Source organism: Pseudophryne corroboree, chromosome 4 (assembly GCF_028390025.1).
Source record: "Pseudophryne corroboree isolate aPseCor3 chromosome 4, aPseCor3.hap2, whole genome shotgun sequence".
NCBI classification, from domain to species: domain Eukaryota; kingdom Metazoa; phylum Chordata; class Amphibia; order Anura; family Myobatrachidae; genus Pseudophryne; species Pseudophryne corroboree.
This window is the reverse complement of record NC_086447.1, coordinates 17,412,865-17,429,875: the sequence shown is the minus strand read 5'-3', so window position 1 is coordinate 17,429,875 and position 17,011 is coordinate 17,412,865. Positions and strand designations below refer to the sequence as shown.

The window sequence follows — 17,011 nt, the reverse complement described above, 5'->3', positions numbered from 1 at the left end:
TATCAATTCCAGTTTTAGAAGAATTTAATTAACAAAAAAATAAGTGCACATAGCAGAGGATGGTTTCAATCCACCGACCTCTGGGTTATGGGCCCAGCACGCTTCCGCTGCGCCACTCTGCTGCTCATGTAAGTGTCAGAGATCCTGAAGTACTCACTCATCATGTGAAAGTACCAATGTGTTTCTTCGTTGGTCAATGGAAGAAAAATCTTTCAAAACTCTCCAGATTATTGCCTTTTTAACCTTTTTCTAGGAAACTTTCTAGATGAATGCTTTTTAGCCTTTGTCAGTACATGCTTTTGCAAGCTGTCTCTGTGGTGCAATCGGTTAGCGCATTCGGCTGTTAACCGAAAGGTTGGTGGTTCAATCCCACCCAGGGACGTAATTGACCTTGTGATCAAATTTTAGTGATCTTTAAGTAGACAAGTCAAAATTTCAAACCACCTCCTATAGTGTAGGGTACCTGGCCTTCTCTGATGCAATCAGAGTCAGATTTGATTCAGTCATTTTATAAAAAACAGGAAGCACAATTTAGCATGGGGTTGCAGAGAAAAAAAATTATGCAGGCAGAGAAATCCAATTGAGTGATTAATCAGCTCTCCATTTTATGGCTTTATTTTTATGCTAACACATTTGCTCTCTGAAAAGTGTCCACAAAGCCAAGTCTCTGATTAACACCTTTGTAGGAATGGTTTTTCACCTATTACTGATTAAAACTTGCTTCATTGGAAAGGCAGCAAGATGCATCCTCATTACAATGTCCACTGAAATAATACAGGTTGACACCAGGAAACATAAACCTCACTGCATCCTTGCTGCTTTCTCAAGTGGGAATCTGTTTAATGTGAAAACCAGGTGATATCTAATCAGCACACAGGTAAGAAGTTAAGAAAATCTTTCTTTAAGGGTGAAGATTGTTTCTCACAAAATCGTTGCCCCAATGCATCATTGAAATTCAAGATGGAAAGATGATTTTGAAATATCAATTGTACATTTTGCATTGCTCTTCTGGTGACAATGTAGCTTGTTTTTGTCAATTACCATTTCAGTAATAGGGTAAAGAAAATTAAGTGGATTTCTGAAAGAAAACAATGCTGTCAATATACTATTAAAACAAATTAAAATGTTAAAAGTTATTGTACTTTAAGTAAAAATAAAAGAGTCAAAATATCAATTCCAGTTTTAGAAGAATTTAATTAACAAAAAAATAAGTGCACATAGCAGAGGATGGTTTCAATCCACCGACCTCTGGGTTATGGGCCCAGCACGCTTCCGCTGCGCCACTCTCCTGCTCATGTAAGTGTCAGAGATCCTGAAGTACTCACTCATCATGTGAAAGTACCAATGTGTTTCTTCGTTGGTCAATGGAAGAAAAATCTTTCAAAACTCTCCAGATTATTGCCTTTTTAACCTTTTTCTAGGAAACTTTCTAGATGAATGCTTTTTAGCCTTTGTCAGTACATGCTTTTGCAAGCTGTCTTTGTGGCGCAATCGGTTAGCGCATTCGGCTGTTAACCGAAAGGTTGGTGGTTCAATCCCACCCAGGGACGTAATTGACCTTGTGATCAAATTTTGGTGATCTTTAAGTAGACAAGTCAAAATTTCAAACCACCTCCTATAGTGTAGGGTACCTGGCCTTCTCTGATGCAATCAGAGTCAGATTTGATTCAGTCATTTTATAAAAAACAGGAAGCACAATTTAGCATGGGGTTGCAGAGAAAAAAAATTATGCAGGCAGAGAAATCCAATTGAGTGATTAATCAGCTCTCCATTTTATGGCTTTATTTTTATGCTAACACATTTGCTCTCTGAAAAGTGTCCACAAAGCCAAGTCTCTGATTAACACCTTTGTAGGAATGGTTTTTCACCTATTACTGATTAAAACTTGCTTCATTGGAAAGGCAGCAAGATGCATCCTCATTACAATGTCCACTGAAATAATACAGGTTGACACCAGGAAACATAAACCTCACTGCATCCTTGCTGCTTTCTCAAGTGGGAATCTGTTTAATGTGAAAACCAGGTGATATCTAATCAGCACACAGGTAAGAAGTTAAGAAAATCTTTCTTTAAGGGTGAAGATGTTTCTCACAAAATCGTTGCCCCAATGCATCATTGAAATTCAAGCTGGAAAGATGATTTTGAAATATCAATTGTACATTTTGCATTGCTCTTCTGGTGACAATTGAGCTTGTTTTTGTCAATTACCATTTCAGTAATAGGGTAAAGAAAATTAAGTGGATTTCTGAAAGAAAACAATGCTGTCAATATACTATTAAAACACATGAAAATGTTAAAAGTTATTGTACTTTAAGTTAAAATAAAAGAGTCAAAATATCAATCCCAGTTTTGGAAGAATTTAATTAACAAAAAAATAAGTGCACATAACAGAGGATGGTTTCGATCCATCGACCTCTGGGTTAAGGGCCCAGCACGCTTCCACTGCGCCACTCTGCTGCTCATGTAAGCGTAAGAGATCCTGAAGTATCTCACTCATCATGTGAAAGTACCAATGTGTTTCTTAGTTGGTCAATGGAAGAAAAATCTTGCAAAACTCTCCAGATTATTGCCTTTTTAACCTTTTTCTTGGAAACTTTCTAGATGAATGCTTTTTAGCCTTTGTCAGTACATGCTTTTGCAAGCTATCTCTGTGGTGCAATTGTTTAGCACGTTCGGCTGTTAACCTAAAGGTTGGTGTTTCAATCCCACCCAGGGACGTAATTGACCTTGTGATCAAATTTTGGTGATCTTTAAGTAGACAGGTCAAAATTTCAAACCACCTCTTATAGTGTAGGGTACCTGGCCTTCTCTGATGCAATCAGAGTCAGATTTGATTAAGTCATTTTATAAAAAACAGGAAGCACAATTTAGCATGGGGTTGCAGAGAAAAAACATTATGCAGGCAGAGAAATCCAATTGAGTGATTAATCAGCTCTCCATTTTATGGCTTTATTTTTATGTTAACACATTTGCTCTCTGAAAAGTGTCCACAAAGCCAAGTCTCTGATTAACACCTTTGTAGGAATGGTTTTTCACCTATTACTGATTAAAACTTGCTTCATTGGAAAGGCAGCAAAATGCATCCTCATTACAATGTCCACTGAAATAATACAGGTTGACACCAGGAAACATAAACCTCACTGCATCCTTGCTGCTTTCTCAAGTGGGAATCTGTTTAATGTGAAAACCAGGTGATATCTAATCAGCACACAGGTAAGAAGTTAAGAAAATCTTTCTTTAAGGGTGAAGATGTTTCTCACAAAATCGTTTCCCCAATGCATCATTGAAATTCAAGCTGGAAAGATGATTTTGAAATATCAATTGTACATTTTGCATTGCTCTTCTGGTGACAATGTAGCTTGTTTTTGTCAATTACCATTTCAGTAATAGGGTAAAGAAAATTAAGTGGATTTCTGAAAGAAAACAATGCTGTCAATATACTATTAAAACAAATTAAAATGTTAAAAGTTATTGTACTTTAAGTAAAAATAAAAGAGTCAAAATATCAATCCCAGTTTTGGAAGAATTTAATTAACAAAAAAATAAATGCACATAGCAGAGGATGGTTTCGATCCACTGACCTCTGGGTTATGGGCCCAGCACGCTTCCGCTGCGCCACTCTGCTGCTCATGTTAGTGTCAGAGATCCTGAAGTACTCACTCATCATGTGAAAGTACCAATGTGTTTCTTCGTTGGTCAATGGAAGAAAAATCTTGCAAAACTCTCCAGATTATTGCCTTTTTAATGTTTTTCTAGGAAACTTTCTAGATGAATGCTTTTTAGCCTTTGTCAGTACATGCTTTTGCAAGCTGTCTCTGTGGCGCAATCGGTAAGTGCATTCAGCTGTTAACCTAAAGGTTGGTGGTTCAATCCCAACCAGGGGTGTTATTGACTGTGTGATCAAATTTTGGTGATCTTTAAGTAGACAAGTCAAAATTTCAAACCACCTCTTATAGTGTAGGGTATCTGGCCTTTTCTGATGCAATCAGAGTCAGATTTGATTAAGTCATTTTATAAAAAACAGGAAGCACAATTTAGCATAAGGTTGCAGAGAAAAAAAATTATGCAGGCAGAGAAATCCAATTGAGTGATTAATCAGCTCTCCATTTTATGGCTTTATTTTTATGCTAACACATTTGCTCTCTGAAAAGTGTCCACAAAGCCAAGTCTCTGATTAACACCTTTGTAGGAATGGTTTTTCACCTATTACTGATTAAAACTTGCTTCATTGGAAAGGCAGCAAGATGCATCCTCATTACAATGTCCACTGAAATAATACAGGTTGACACCAGGAAACATAAACCTCACTGCATCCTTGCTGCTTTCTCAAGTGGGAATCTGTTTAATGTGAAAACCAGGTGATATCTAATCAGCACACAGGTAAGAAGTTAAGAAAATCTTTCTTTAAGGGTGAAGATGTTTCTCACAAAATCGTTGCCCCAATGCATCATTGAAATTCAAGATGGAAAGATGATTTTGAAATATCAATTGTACATTTTGCATTGCTCTTCTGGTGACAATGTAGCTTGTTTTTGTCAATTACCATTTCAGTAATAGGGTAAAGAAAATTAAGTGGATTTCTGAAAGAAAACAATGCTGTCAATATACTATTAAAACAAATTAAAATGTTAAAAGTTATTGTACTTTAAGTAAAAATAAAAGAGTCAAAATATCAATTCCAGTTTTGGAAGAATTTAATTAACAAAAAAATAAGTGCACATAGCAGAGGATGGTTTTGATCCACCGACCTCTGGGTTATGGGCCCAGCACGCTTCCGCTGCGCCACTCTGGTGCTCATGTAAGTGTCAGAGATCCTGAAGTACTCACTCATCATGTGAAAGTACCAATGTGTTTCTTCGTTGGTCAATGGAAGAAAAATCTTGCAAAACTCTCCAGATTATAGCCTTTTTAACCTTTTTCTAGGAAACTATCTAGATGAATGCTTTTTAGCCTTTGTCAGTACATGCTTTTGCAAGCTGTCTCTGTGGCGCAATCGGTTAGCGCATTCGGCTGTTAACCGAAAGGTTGGTGGTTCAATCCCACCCAGGGACGTAATTGACCTTGTGATCAAATTTTGCTGATCTTTAAGTAGACAAGTCAAAATTTCAAACCACCTCTTATGGTGTAGGGTACCTGGCCTTCTCTGATGCAATCAGAGTCATATTTGATTAAGTCATTTTATAAAAAACAGGAAGCACAATTTAGCATGGGGTTGCAGAGAAAAAAAAAATATGCAGGCAGAGAAATCCAATTGAGTGATTAATCAGCTCTCCATTTTATGGCTTTATTTTTATGCTAACACATTTGCTCTCTGAAAAGTGTCCACAAAGCCAAGTCTCTGATTAACACCTTTGTAGGAATGGTTTTTCACCTATTACTGATTAAAACTTGCTTCATTGGAAAGGCAGCAAGATGCATCCTCATTACAATGTCCACTGAAATAATACAGGTTGACACCAGGAAACATAAACCTCACTGCATCCTTGCTGCTTTCTCAAGTGGGAATCTGTTTAATGTGAAAACCAGGTGATATCTAATCAGCACACAGGTAAGAAGTTAAGAAAATCTTTCTTTAAGGGTGAAGATGTTTCTCACAAAATCGTTGCCCCAATGCATCATTGAAATTCAAGATGGAAAGATGATTTTGAAATATAAATTGTACATTTTGCATTGCTCTTCTGGTGACAATGTAGCTTGTTTTTGTCAATTACCATTTCAGTAATAGGGTAAAGAAAATTAAGTGGATTTCTGAAAGAAAACAATGCTGTCAATATACTATTAAAACAAATTAAAATGTTAAAAGTTATTGTACTTTAAGTAAAAATAAAAGAGTCAAAATATCAATTCCAGTTTTGGAAGAATTTAATTAACAAAAAAATAAGTGCACATAGCAGAGGATGGTTTCGATCCACCGACCTCTGGGTTATGGGCCCAGCACGCTTCCGCTGCGTCACTCTGCTGCTCATGTAAGTGTCAGAGATCCTGAAGTACTCACTCATCATGTGAAAGTACCAATGTGTTTCTTCGTTGGTCAATGGAAGAAATATCTTGCAAAACTCTCCAGATTATTGCCTTTTTAACCTTTTTCTAGGAAACTTTCTAGATGAATGCTTTTTAGCCTTTGTCAGTACATGCTTTTGCAAGCTTTCTCTGTGGCGCAATCGTTTAGCGCATTCGGCTGTTAACCGAAAGGTTGGTGGTTCAATCCCTCCCGGGGACGTAATTGACCTTGTGATTAAATTTTGGTGATCTTTAAGTAGACAAGTCAAAATTTCAAACCACCTCTTATAGTGTAGGGTACCTGGCCTTCTCTGATGCAATCAGAGTCAGATTTGATTAAGTCATTTTATAAAAACAGGAAGCACAATTTAGCATGGGGTTGCAGAGAAAAAAAATGATGCAGGCAGAGAAATCCAATTGAGTGATTAATCAGCTCTCCATTTTATGGCTTTATTTTTATGCTAACACATTTGCTCTCTGAAAAGTGTCCACAAAGCCAAGTCTCTGATTAACACCTTTGTAGGAATGGTTTTTCACCTATTACTGATTAAAACTTGCTTCATTGGAAAGGCAGCAAGATGCATCCTCATTACAATGTCCACTGAAATAATACAGGTTGACACCAGGAAACATAAACCTCACTGCATCCTTGCTGCTTTCTCAAGTGGGAATCTGTTTAATGTGAAAACCAGGTGATATCTAATCAGCACACAGGTAAGAAGTTAAGAAAATCTTTCTTTAAGGGTGAAGATGTTTCTCACAAAATCGTTGCCCCAATGCATCATTGAAATTCAAGATGGAAAGATGATTTTGAAATATCAATTGTACATTTTGCATTGCTCTTCTGGTGACAATGTAGCTTGTTTTTGTCAATTACCATTTCAGTAATAGGGTAAAGAAAATTAAGTGGATTTCTGAAAGAAAACAATGCTGTCAATATACTATTAAAACAAATTAAAATGTTAAAAGTTATTGTACTTTAAGTAAAAATAAAAGAGTCAAAATATCAATTCCAGTTTTGGAAGAATTTAATTAACAAAAAAATAAGTGCACATAGCAGAGGATGGTTTCGATCCACCGACCTCTGGGTTATGGGCCCAGCACGCTTCCGCTGCGCCACTCTGCTGCTTATGTAAGTGTCAGAGATCCTGAAGTACTCACTCATCATGTGAAAGTACCAATGTGTTTCTTCGTTGGTCAATGGAAGAAAAATCTTGCAAAACTCTCCAGATTATTGCCTTTTTAACCTTTTTCTAGGAAACTTTCTAGATGAATGCTTTTTAGCCTTTGTCAGTACATGCTTTTGCAAGCTTTCTCTGTGGCGCAATCGGTTAGCGCATTCGGCTGTTAACCGAAAGGTTGGTGGTTCAATCCCACCTGGGAACGTAATTGACCTTGTGATCAAATTTTGGTGATCTTTAAGTAGACAAGTCAAAATTTCAAACCACCTCTTATAGTGTAGGGTACCTGGCCTTCTCTGATGCAGTCAGATTTGATTAAGTCATTTTGTAAAAAACAGGAAGCACAATTTAGCATGGGGTTGCAGAGAAAAAAAATTACGCAGGTAGAGAAATCCAATTGAGTGATTAATCAGCTCTCCATTTTATGGCTTTATTTTTATGCTAACACATTTGCTCTCTGAAAAGTGTCCACAAAGCCAAGTCTCTGATTAACACCTTTGTAGGAATGGTTTTTCACCTATTACTGATTAAAACTTGCTTCATTGGAAAGGCAGCAAGATGCATCCTCATTACAATGTCCACTGAAATAATACAGGTTGACACCAGGAAACATAAACCTCACTGCATCCTTGCTGCTTTCTCAAGTGGGAATCTGTTTAATGTGAAAACCAGGTGATATCTAATCAGCACACAGGTAAGAAGTTAAGAAAATCTTTCTTTAAGGGTGAAGATGTTTCTCACAAAATCGTTGCCCCAATGCATCATTGAAATTCAAGCTGGAAAGATGATTTTGAAATATCAATTGTACATTTTGCATTGCTCTTCTGGTGACAATGTAGCTTGTTTTTGTCAATTACCATTTCAGTAATAGGGTAAAGAAAATTAAGTGGATTTCTGAAAGAAAACAATGCTGTCAATATACTATTAAAACACATGAAAATGTTAAAAGTTATTGTACTTTAAGTTAAAATAAAAGAGTCAAAATATCAATCCCAGTTTTGGAAGAATTTAATTAACAAAAAAATAAGTGCACATAGCAGAGGATGGTTTCGATCCATCGACCTCTGGGTTATGGGCCCAGCACGCTTCCGCTGCGCCACTCTGCTGCTCATGTTAGTGTCAGAGATCCTGAAGTACTCACTCATCATTTGAAAGTACCAATGTGTTTCTTTATTGGTCAATGGAAGAAAAATCTTGCAAAACTCTCCAGATTATTGCCTTTTTAACCTTGTTCTAGGAAACTTTCTAGATGAATGCTTTTTAGCCTTTGTCAGTACATGCTTTTGCAAGCTGTCTCTGTGGCGCAATCGGTTAGCGTGTTTGGCTGTTAACCGAAAGTTTGGTGGTTCAAACCCGCCCAGGGATGTAATTGACCTTGTGATCAAATTTTGGTGATCTTTAAGTAGACAAGTCAAAATTTCAAACCACCTCTTATAGTGTAGGGTACCTGGCCTTCTCTGATGCAATCAGAGTCAGATTTGATTAAGTCATTTTATAAAAAACAGGAAGCACAATTGAGCATGGGGTTGCAGAGAAAAAAAATTATGCAGGCAGAGAAATCCAATTGAGTGATTAATCAGCTCTCCATTTTATGGCTTTATTTTTATGCTAACACATTTGCTCTCTGAAAAGTGTCCACAAAGCCAAGTCTCTGATTAACACCTTTGTAGGAATGGTTTTTCACCTATTACTGATTAAAACTTGCTTCATTGGAAAGGCAGCAAGATGCATCCTCATTACAATATCCACTGAAATAATACAGGTTGACACCAGGAAACATAAACCTCACTGCATCCTTGCTGCTTTCTCAAGTGTGAATCTGTTTAATGTGAAAACCAGGTGATATCTAATCAGCACACAGGTAAGAAGTTAAGAAAATCTTTATTTAAGGGTGAAGATGTTTCTCACAAAATCATTGCCCCAATGCATCATTGAAATTCAAGCTGGAAAGATGATTTTGAAATATCAATTGTACATTTTGCATTGCTCTTCTGGTGACAATGTAGCTTGTTTTTGTCAATTACCATTTCAGTAATAGGGTAAAGAAAATTAAGTGGATTTCTGAAAGAAAACAATGCTGTCAATATACTATTAAAACAAATTAAAATGTTAAAAGTTATTGTACTTTAAGTAAAAATAAAAGAGTCAAAATATCAATCCCAGTTTTGGAAGAATTTAATTAACAAAAAAGTAAGTGCACATAGCAGAGGATGGTTTCGATCCATCAACCTCTGGGTTATGGGCCCAGCACACTTCCGCTGCGCCACTCTGCTGCTCATGTAAGTGTCAGAGATCCTGAAGTACTCACTCATCATTTGAAAGTACCAATGTGTTTCTTTATTGGTCAATGGAAGAAAAATCTTGCAAAACTCTCCAGATTATTGCCTTTTTAACCTTTTTCTAGGAAACTTTCTAGATGAATGCTTTTTAGCCTTTGTCAGTACATGCTTTTGCAAGCTGTCTCTGTGGCGCAATCGGTTAGCGTGTTTGGCTGTTAACCGAAAGGTTGGTGGTTCAAACCCACCCAGGGACGTAATTGACCGTGTGATCAAATTTTGGTGATCTTTAAGTAGACAAGTCAAAATTTCAAACCACCTCTTATAGTGTAGGGTACCTGGCCTTCTCTGATGCAATCAGAGTCAGATTTGATTAAGTCATTTTATAAAAAACAGGAAGCACAATTTAGCATGGGGTTGCAGAGAAAAAAAATTATGCAGGCAGAGAAATCCAATTGAGTGATTAATCAGCTCTCCATTTTATGGCTTTATTTTTATGTTAATACATTTGCTCTCTGAAAAGTGTCCACAAAGCCAAGTCTCTGATTAACACCTTTGTAGGAATGGTTTTTCACCTATTACTGATTAAAACTTGCTTCATTGGAAAGGCAGCAAGATGCATCCTCATTACAATATCCACTGAAATAATACAGGTTGACACCAGGAAACATAAACCTCCCTGCATCTTTGCTGCTTTCTCAAGTGGGAATCTGTTTAATGTGAAAACCAGGTGATATCTAATCAGCACACAGGTAAGAAGTTAAGAAAATCTTTCTTTAAGGGTGAAGATGTTTCTCACAAAATCTTTGCCCCAATGCATCATTGAAATTCAAGCTGGAAAGATGATTTTGAAATATCAATTGTACATTTTGCATTGCTCTTCTGGTGACAATGTAGCTTGTTTTTGTCAATTACCATTTCAGTAATAGGGTAAAGAAAATTAAGTGGATTTCTGAAAGAAAACAATGCTGTCAATATACTATTAAAACAAATTAAAATGTTAAAAGTTATTGTACTTTAAGTAAAAATAAAAGAGTCAAAATATCAATCCCAGTTTTGGAAGAATTTAATTAACAAAAAAATAAGTGCACATAGCAGAGGATGGTTTCAATCCATCGACCTCTGGGTTATGGGCCCAGCACGCTTCCGCTGCGCCACTCTGCTGCTCATGTTAGTGTCAGAGATCCTGAAGTACTCACTCATCATGTGAAAGTACCAATGTGTTTCTTCGTTGGTCAATGGAAGAAAAATCTTGCAAAACTCTCCAGATTATTGCCTTTTTAACCTTTTTCTAGGAAACTTTCTAGATGAATGCTTTTTAGCCTTTGTCAGTACATGCTTTTGCAAGCTGTCTCTGTGGCGCAATCGGTAAGTGCATTCAGCTGTTAACCTAAAGGTTGGTGGTTCAATCCCACCCAGGGATGTTATTGACCGTGTGATCAAATTTTGGTGATCTTTAAGTAGACAAGTCAAAATTTCAAACCACCTCTTATAGTGTAGGGTACCTGGCCTTCTCTGATGCAATCAGAGTCATATTTGATTAAGTCATTTTATAAAAAACAGGAAGCACAATTTAGCATGGGGTTGCAGAGAAAAAAAATTATGCAGGCAGAGAAATCCAATTGAGTGATTAATCAGCTCTCCATTTTATGGCTTTATTTTTATGCTAACACATTTGCTCTCTGAAAAGTGTCCACAAAGCCAAGTCTCTGATTAACACCTTTGTAGGAATGGTTTTTCACCTATTACTGATTAAAACTTGCTTCATTGGAAAGGCAGCAAGATGCATCCTCATTACAATGTCCACTGAAATAATACAGGTTGACACCAGGAAACATAAACCTCACTGCATCCTTGCTGCTTTCTCAAGTGGGAATCTGTTTAATGTGAAAACCAGGTGATATCTAATCAGCACACAGGTAAGAAGTTAAGATAATCTTTCTTTAAGGGTGAAGATGTTTCTCACAAAATCGTTGCCCCAATGCATCATTGAAATTCAAGATGGAAAGATGATTTTGAAATATCAATTGTACATTTTGCATTGCTCTTCTGGTGACAATGTAGCTTGTTTTTGTCAATTACCATTTCAGTAATAGGGTAAAGAAAATTAAGTGGATTTCTGAAAGAAAACAATGCTGTCAATATACTATTAAAACAAATTAAAATGTTAAAAGTTATTGTACTTTAAGTAAAAATAAAAGAGTCAAAATATCAATTCCAGTTTTGGAAGAATTTAATTAACAAAAAAATAAGTGCACATAGCAGAGGATGGTTTCGATCCTCCGACCTCTCGGTTATGGGCCCAGCACGCTTCCACTGCGCCACTCTGCTGCTCATGTAAGTGTCCGCAATCCTGAAGTACTCACTCATCATGTGAAAGTACCAATGTGTTTCTTCGTTGGTCAATGGAAGAAAAATCTTGCAAAACTCTCCAGATTATTGCCTTTTTAACCTTTTTCTAGGAAACTTTCTAGATGAATGCTTTTTAGCCTTTGTCAGCACATGCTTTTGCAATCTGTCTCTGTGGCGCAATCGGTTAGCGCATTCGGCTGTTAACCGAAAGGTTGAGTGGTTCAATCCCACCCAGGGACGTAATTGACCTTGTGATCAAATTTTGGTGATCTTTAAGTAGACAAGTCAAAATTTCAAACCACCTCTTATAGTGTAGGGTACCTGGCCTTCTCTGATGCAATCAGAGTCAGATTTGATTAAGTCATTTTATAAAAAACAGGAAGCACAATTTAGCATGGGGTTGCAGAGAAAAAAAATGATGCAGGCAGAGAAATCCAATTGAGTGATTAATCAGCTCTCCATTTTATGGCTTTATTTTTATGCTAACACATTTGCTCTCTGAAAAGTGTCCACAAAGCCAAGTCTCTGATTAACACCTTTGTAGGAATGGTTTTTCACCTATTACTGATTAAAACTTGCTTCATTGGAAAGGCAGCAAGATGCATCCTCATTACAATGTCCACTGAAATAATACAGGTTGACACCAGGAAACATAAACCTCACTGCATCCTTGCTGCTTTCTCAAGTGGGAATCTGTTTAATGTGAAAACCAGGTGATATCTAATCAGCACACAGGTAAGAAGTTAAGAAAATCTTTCTTTAAGGGTGAAGATGTTTCTCACAAAATCGTTGCCCCAATGCATCATTGAAATTCAAGATGGAAAGATGATTTTGAAATATCAATTGTACATTTTGCATTGCTCTTCTGGTGACAATGTAGCTTGTTTTTGTCAATTACCATTTCAGTAATAGGGTAAAGAAAATTAAGTGGATTTCTGAAAGAAAACAATGCTGTCAATATACTATTAAAACAAATTAAAATGTTAAAAGTTATTGTACTTTAAGTAAAAATAAAAGAGTCAAAATATCAATTCCAGTTTTGGAAGAATTTAATTAACAAAAAAATAAGTGCACATAGCAGAGGATGGTTTCGATCCACCGACCTCTGGGTTATGGGCCCAGCACGCTTCCGCTGCGCCACTCTGCTGCTCACATAAGTGTCAGAGATCCTGAAGTACTCACTCATCATGTGAAAGTACCAATGTGTTTCTTCGTTGGTCAATGGAAGAAAAATCTTGCAAAACTCTCCAGATTATTGCCTTTTTAACCTTTTTCTAGGAAACTTTCTAGATGAATGCTTTTTAGCCTTTGTCAGCACATGCTTTTGCAAGTTGTCTCTGTGGTGCAATCGGTTAGCGCATTCGGCTGTTAACCGAAAGGCTGGTGTTTCAATACCACCCAGGGACGTAATTGACCTTGTGATCAAATTTTGCTGATCTTTAAGTAGACAAGTCAAAATTTCAAACCACCTCTTATAGTGTAGGGTACCTGGCCTTCTCTGATGCAATCAGAGTCAGATTTGATTAAGTCATTTTATAAAAAACAGGAAGCACAATTTAGCATGGGGTTGCAGAGAAAAAAAAATATGCAGGCAGAGAAATCCAATTGAGTGATTAATCAGCTCTCCATTTTATGGCTTTATTTTTATGCTAACACATTTGCTCTCTGAAAAGTGTCCACAAAGGCAAGTCTCTGATTAACACCTTTGTAGGAATGGTTTTTCACCTATTACTGATTAAAACTTGCTTCATTGGAAAGGCAGCAAGATGCATCCTCATTACAATGTCCACTGAAATAATACAGGTTGACACCAGGAAACATAAACCTCACTGCATCCTTGCTGCTTTCTCAAGTGGGAATCTGCTTAATGTGAAAACCAGGTGATATCTAATCAGCACACAGGTAAGAAGTTAAGAAAATCTTTCTTTAAGGGTGAAGATGTTTCTCAAAAAATCGTTGCCCCAATGCATCATTGAAATTCAAGATGGAAAGATGATTTTGAAATATCAATTGTACATTTTGCATTGCTCTTCTGGTGACAATGTAGCTTGTTTTTGTCAATTACCATTTCAGTAATAGGGTAAAGAAAATTAAGTGGATTTCTGAAAGAAAACAATGCTGTCAATATACTATTAAAACAAATTAAAATGTTAAAAGTTATTGTACTTTAAGTAAAAATAAAAGAGTCAAAATATCAATTCCAGTTTTGGAAGAATTTAATTAACAAAAAAATAAGTGCACATAGCAGAGGATGGTTTCGATCCACCGACCTCTGGGTTATGGGCCCAGCACGCTTCCGCTGCGCCACTCTGCTGCTCACATAAGTGTCAGAGATCCTGAAGTACTCACTCATCATGTGAAAGTACCAATGTGTTTCTTCGTTGGTCAATGGAAGAAAAATCTTGCAAAACTCTCCAGATTATTGCCCTTTTAACCTTTTTCTAGGAAACTTTCTAGATGAATGCTTTTTAGCCTTTGTCAGCACATGCTTTTGCAAGCTGTCTCTGTAGCGCAATCAGTTAGCGCATTCGGCTGTTAACCGAAAGGTTGGTGGTTCAATCCCACCCAGGGACGTAATTGACCTTGTGATCAAATTTTGGTGATCTTTAAGTAGACAAGTCAAAATTTCAAACCACCTATTATAGTGTAGGGTACCTGGCCTTCTCTGATGCAATCAGAGTCAGATTTGATTAAGTCATTTTATAAAAAACAGGAAGCACAATTTAGCATGGGGTTGCAGAGAAAAAAAATTATGCAGGCAGAGAAATCCAATTGAGTGATTAATCAGCTCTCCATTTTATGGCTTTATTTTTATGCTATCACATTTGCTCTCTGAAAAGTGTCCACAAAGCCAAGTCTCTGATTAACACCTTTGTAGGAATGGTTTTTCACCTATTACTGATTAAAACTTGCTTCATTGGAAAGGCAGCAAGATGCATCCTCATTACAATGTCCACTGAAATAATACAGGTTGACACCAGGAAACATAAACCTCACTGCATCCTTGCTGCTTTCTCAAGTGGGAATCTGTTTAATGTGAAAACCAGGTGATATCTAATCAGCACACAGGTAAGAAGTTAAGAAAATCTTTCTTTAAGGGTGAAGATGTTTCTCACAAAATCGTTGCCCCAATGCATCATTGAAATTCAAGATGGAAAGATGATTTTGAAATATCAATTGTACATTTTGCATTGCTCTTCTGGTGACAATGTAGCTTGTTTTTGTCAATTACCATTTCAGTAATAGGGTAAAGAAAATTAAGTGGATTTCTGAAAGAAAACAATGCTGTCAATATACTATTAAAACAAATTAAAATGTTAAAAGTTATTGTACTTTAAGTAAAAATAAAAGAGTCAAAATATCAATTCCAGTTTTGGAAGAATTTAATTAACAAAAAAATAAGTGCACATAGCAGAGGATGGTTTCGATCCACCGACCTCTGGGTTATGGGCCCAGCACGCTTCCGCTGCGCCACTCTGCTGCTCACATAAGTGTCAGAGATCCTGAAGTACTCACTCATCATGTGAAAGTACCAATGTGTTTCTTCGTTGGTCAATGGAAGAAAAATCTTGCAAAACTCTCCAGATTATTGCCTTTTTAACCTTTTTCTAGGAAACTTTCTAGATGAATGCTTTTTAGCCTTTGTCAGCACATGCTTTTGCAAGTTGTCTCTGTGGTGCAATCGGTTAGCGCATTCGGCTGTTAACCGAAAGGCTGGTGTTTCAATACCACCCAGGGACGTAATTGACCTTGTGATCAAATTTTGCTGATCTTTAAGTAGACAAGTCAAAATTTCAAACCACCTCTTATAGTGTAGGGTACCTGGCCTTCTCTGATGCAATCAGAGTCAGATTTGATTAAGTCATTTTATAAAAAACAGGAAGCACAATTTAGCATGGGGTTGCAGAGAAAAAAAAATATGCAGGCAGAGAAATCCAATTGAGTGATTAATCAGCTCTCCATTTTATGGCTTTATTTTTATGCTAACACATTTGCTCTCTGAAAAGTGTCCACAAAGGCAAGTCTCTGATTAACACCTTTGTAGGAATGGTTTTTCACCTATTACTGATTAAAACTTGCTTCATTGGAAAGGCAGCAAGATGCATCCTCATTACAATGTCCACTGAAATAATACAGGTTGACACCAGGAAACATAAACCTCACTGCATCCTTGCTGCTTTCTCAAGTGGGAATCTGCTTAATGTGAAAACCAGGTGATATCTAATCAGCACACAGGTAAGAAGTTAAGAAAATCTTTCTTTAAGGGTGAAGATGTTTCTCAAAAAATCGTTGCCCCAATGCATCATTGAAATTCAAGATGGAAAGATGATTTTGAAATATCAATTGTACATTTTGCATTGCTCTTCTGGTGACAATGTAGCTTGTTTTTGTCAATTACCATTTCAGTAATAGGGTAAAGAAAATTAAGTGGATTTCTGAAAGAAAACAATGCTGTCAATATACTATTAAAACAAATTAAAATGTTAAAAGTTATTGTACTTTAAGTAAAAATAAAAGAGTCAAAATATCAATTCCAGTTTTGGAAGAATTTAATTAACAAAAAAATAAGTGCACATAGCAGAGGATGGTTTCGATCCACCGACCTCTGGGTTATGGGCCCAGCACGCTTCCGCTGCGCCACTCTGCTGCTCACATAAGTGTCAGAGATCCTGAAGTACTCACTCATCATGTGAAAGTACCAATGTGTTTCTTCGTTGGTCAATGGAAGAAAAATCTTGCAAAACTCTCCAGATTATTGCCCTTTTAACCTTTTTCTAGGAAACTTTCTAGATGAATGCTTTTTAGCCTTTGTCAGCACATGCTTTTGCAAGCTGTCTCTGTAGCGCAATCGGTTAGCGCATTCGGCTGTTAACCGAAAGGTTGGTGGTTCAATCCCACCCAGGGACGTAATTGACCTTGTGATCAAATTTTGGTGATCTTTAAGTAGACAAGTCAAAATTTCAAACCACCTATTATAGTGTAGGGTACCTGGCCTTCTCTGATGCAATCAGAGTCAGATTTGATTAAGTCATTTTATAAAAAACAGGAAGCACAATTTAGCATGGGGTTGCAGAGAAAAAAAATTATGCAGGCAGAGAAATCCAATTGAGTGATTAATCAGCTCTCCATTTTATGGCTTTATTTTTATGCTATCACATTTGCTCTCTGAAAAGTGTCCACAAAGCCAAGTCTCTGATTAAC

General features: G+C 36.8%; 8 non-coding genes across 8 annotated transcripts; 7 read left to right on the top strand and 1 right to left on the bottom strand.

Moving 5' to 3' along the window:
* Positions 1 to 308: 308 nt before the first annotated feature.
* On the top strand, positions 309 to 382 carry TRNAN-GUU (transfer RNA asparagine (anticodon GUU)). The gene has a single exon. It is a non-coding gene; the product is annotated as a tRNA-Asn (tRNA).
* Positions 383 to 1,476: 1,094 nt separating this feature from the next.
* On the top strand, positions 1,477 to 1,550 carry TRNAN-GUU (transfer RNA asparagine (anticodon GUU)). Its single transcript has one exon. It is a non-coding gene; the product is annotated as a tRNA-Asn (tRNA).
* A 3,428-nt stretch (positions 1,551 to 4,978) lies between these two features.
* On the top strand, positions 4,979 to 5,052 carry TRNAN-GUU (transfer RNA asparagine (anticodon GUU)). Its single transcript has one exon. It is a non-coding gene; the product is annotated as a tRNA-Asn (tRNA).
* Positions 5,053 to 8,215: 3,163 nt separating this feature from the next.
* TRNAM-CAU (transfer RNA methionine (anticodon CAU)) lies at positions 8,216 to 8,287 on the bottom strand. The gene has a single exon. It is a non-coding gene; the product is annotated as a tRNA-Met (tRNA).
* Positions 8,288 to 9,640: 1,353 nt separating this feature from the next.
* On the top strand, positions 9,641 to 9,714 carry TRNAN-GUU (transfer RNA asparagine (anticodon GUU)). Its single transcript has one exon. It is a non-coding gene; the product is annotated as a tRNA-Asn (tRNA).
* Positions 9,715 to 11,974: 2,260 nt separating this feature from the next.
* TRNAN-GUU (transfer RNA asparagine (anticodon GUU)) lies at positions 11,975 to 12,049 on the top strand. The gene has a single exon. It is a non-coding gene; the product is annotated as a tRNA-Asn (tRNA).
* Positions 12,050 to 14,309: 2,260 nt separating this feature from the next.
* TRNAN-GUU (transfer RNA asparagine (anticodon GUU)) lies at positions 14,310 to 14,383 on the top strand. Its single transcript has one exon. It is a non-coding gene; the product is annotated as a tRNA-Asn (tRNA).
* Positions 14,384 to 16,643: 2,260 nt separating this feature from the next.
* On the top strand, positions 16,644 to 16,717 carry TRNAN-GUU (transfer RNA asparagine (anticodon GUU)). Its single transcript has one exon. It is a non-coding gene; the product is annotated as a tRNA-Asn (tRNA).
* The last annotated feature ends 294 nt before the right edge of the window (positions 16,718 to 17,011 follow it).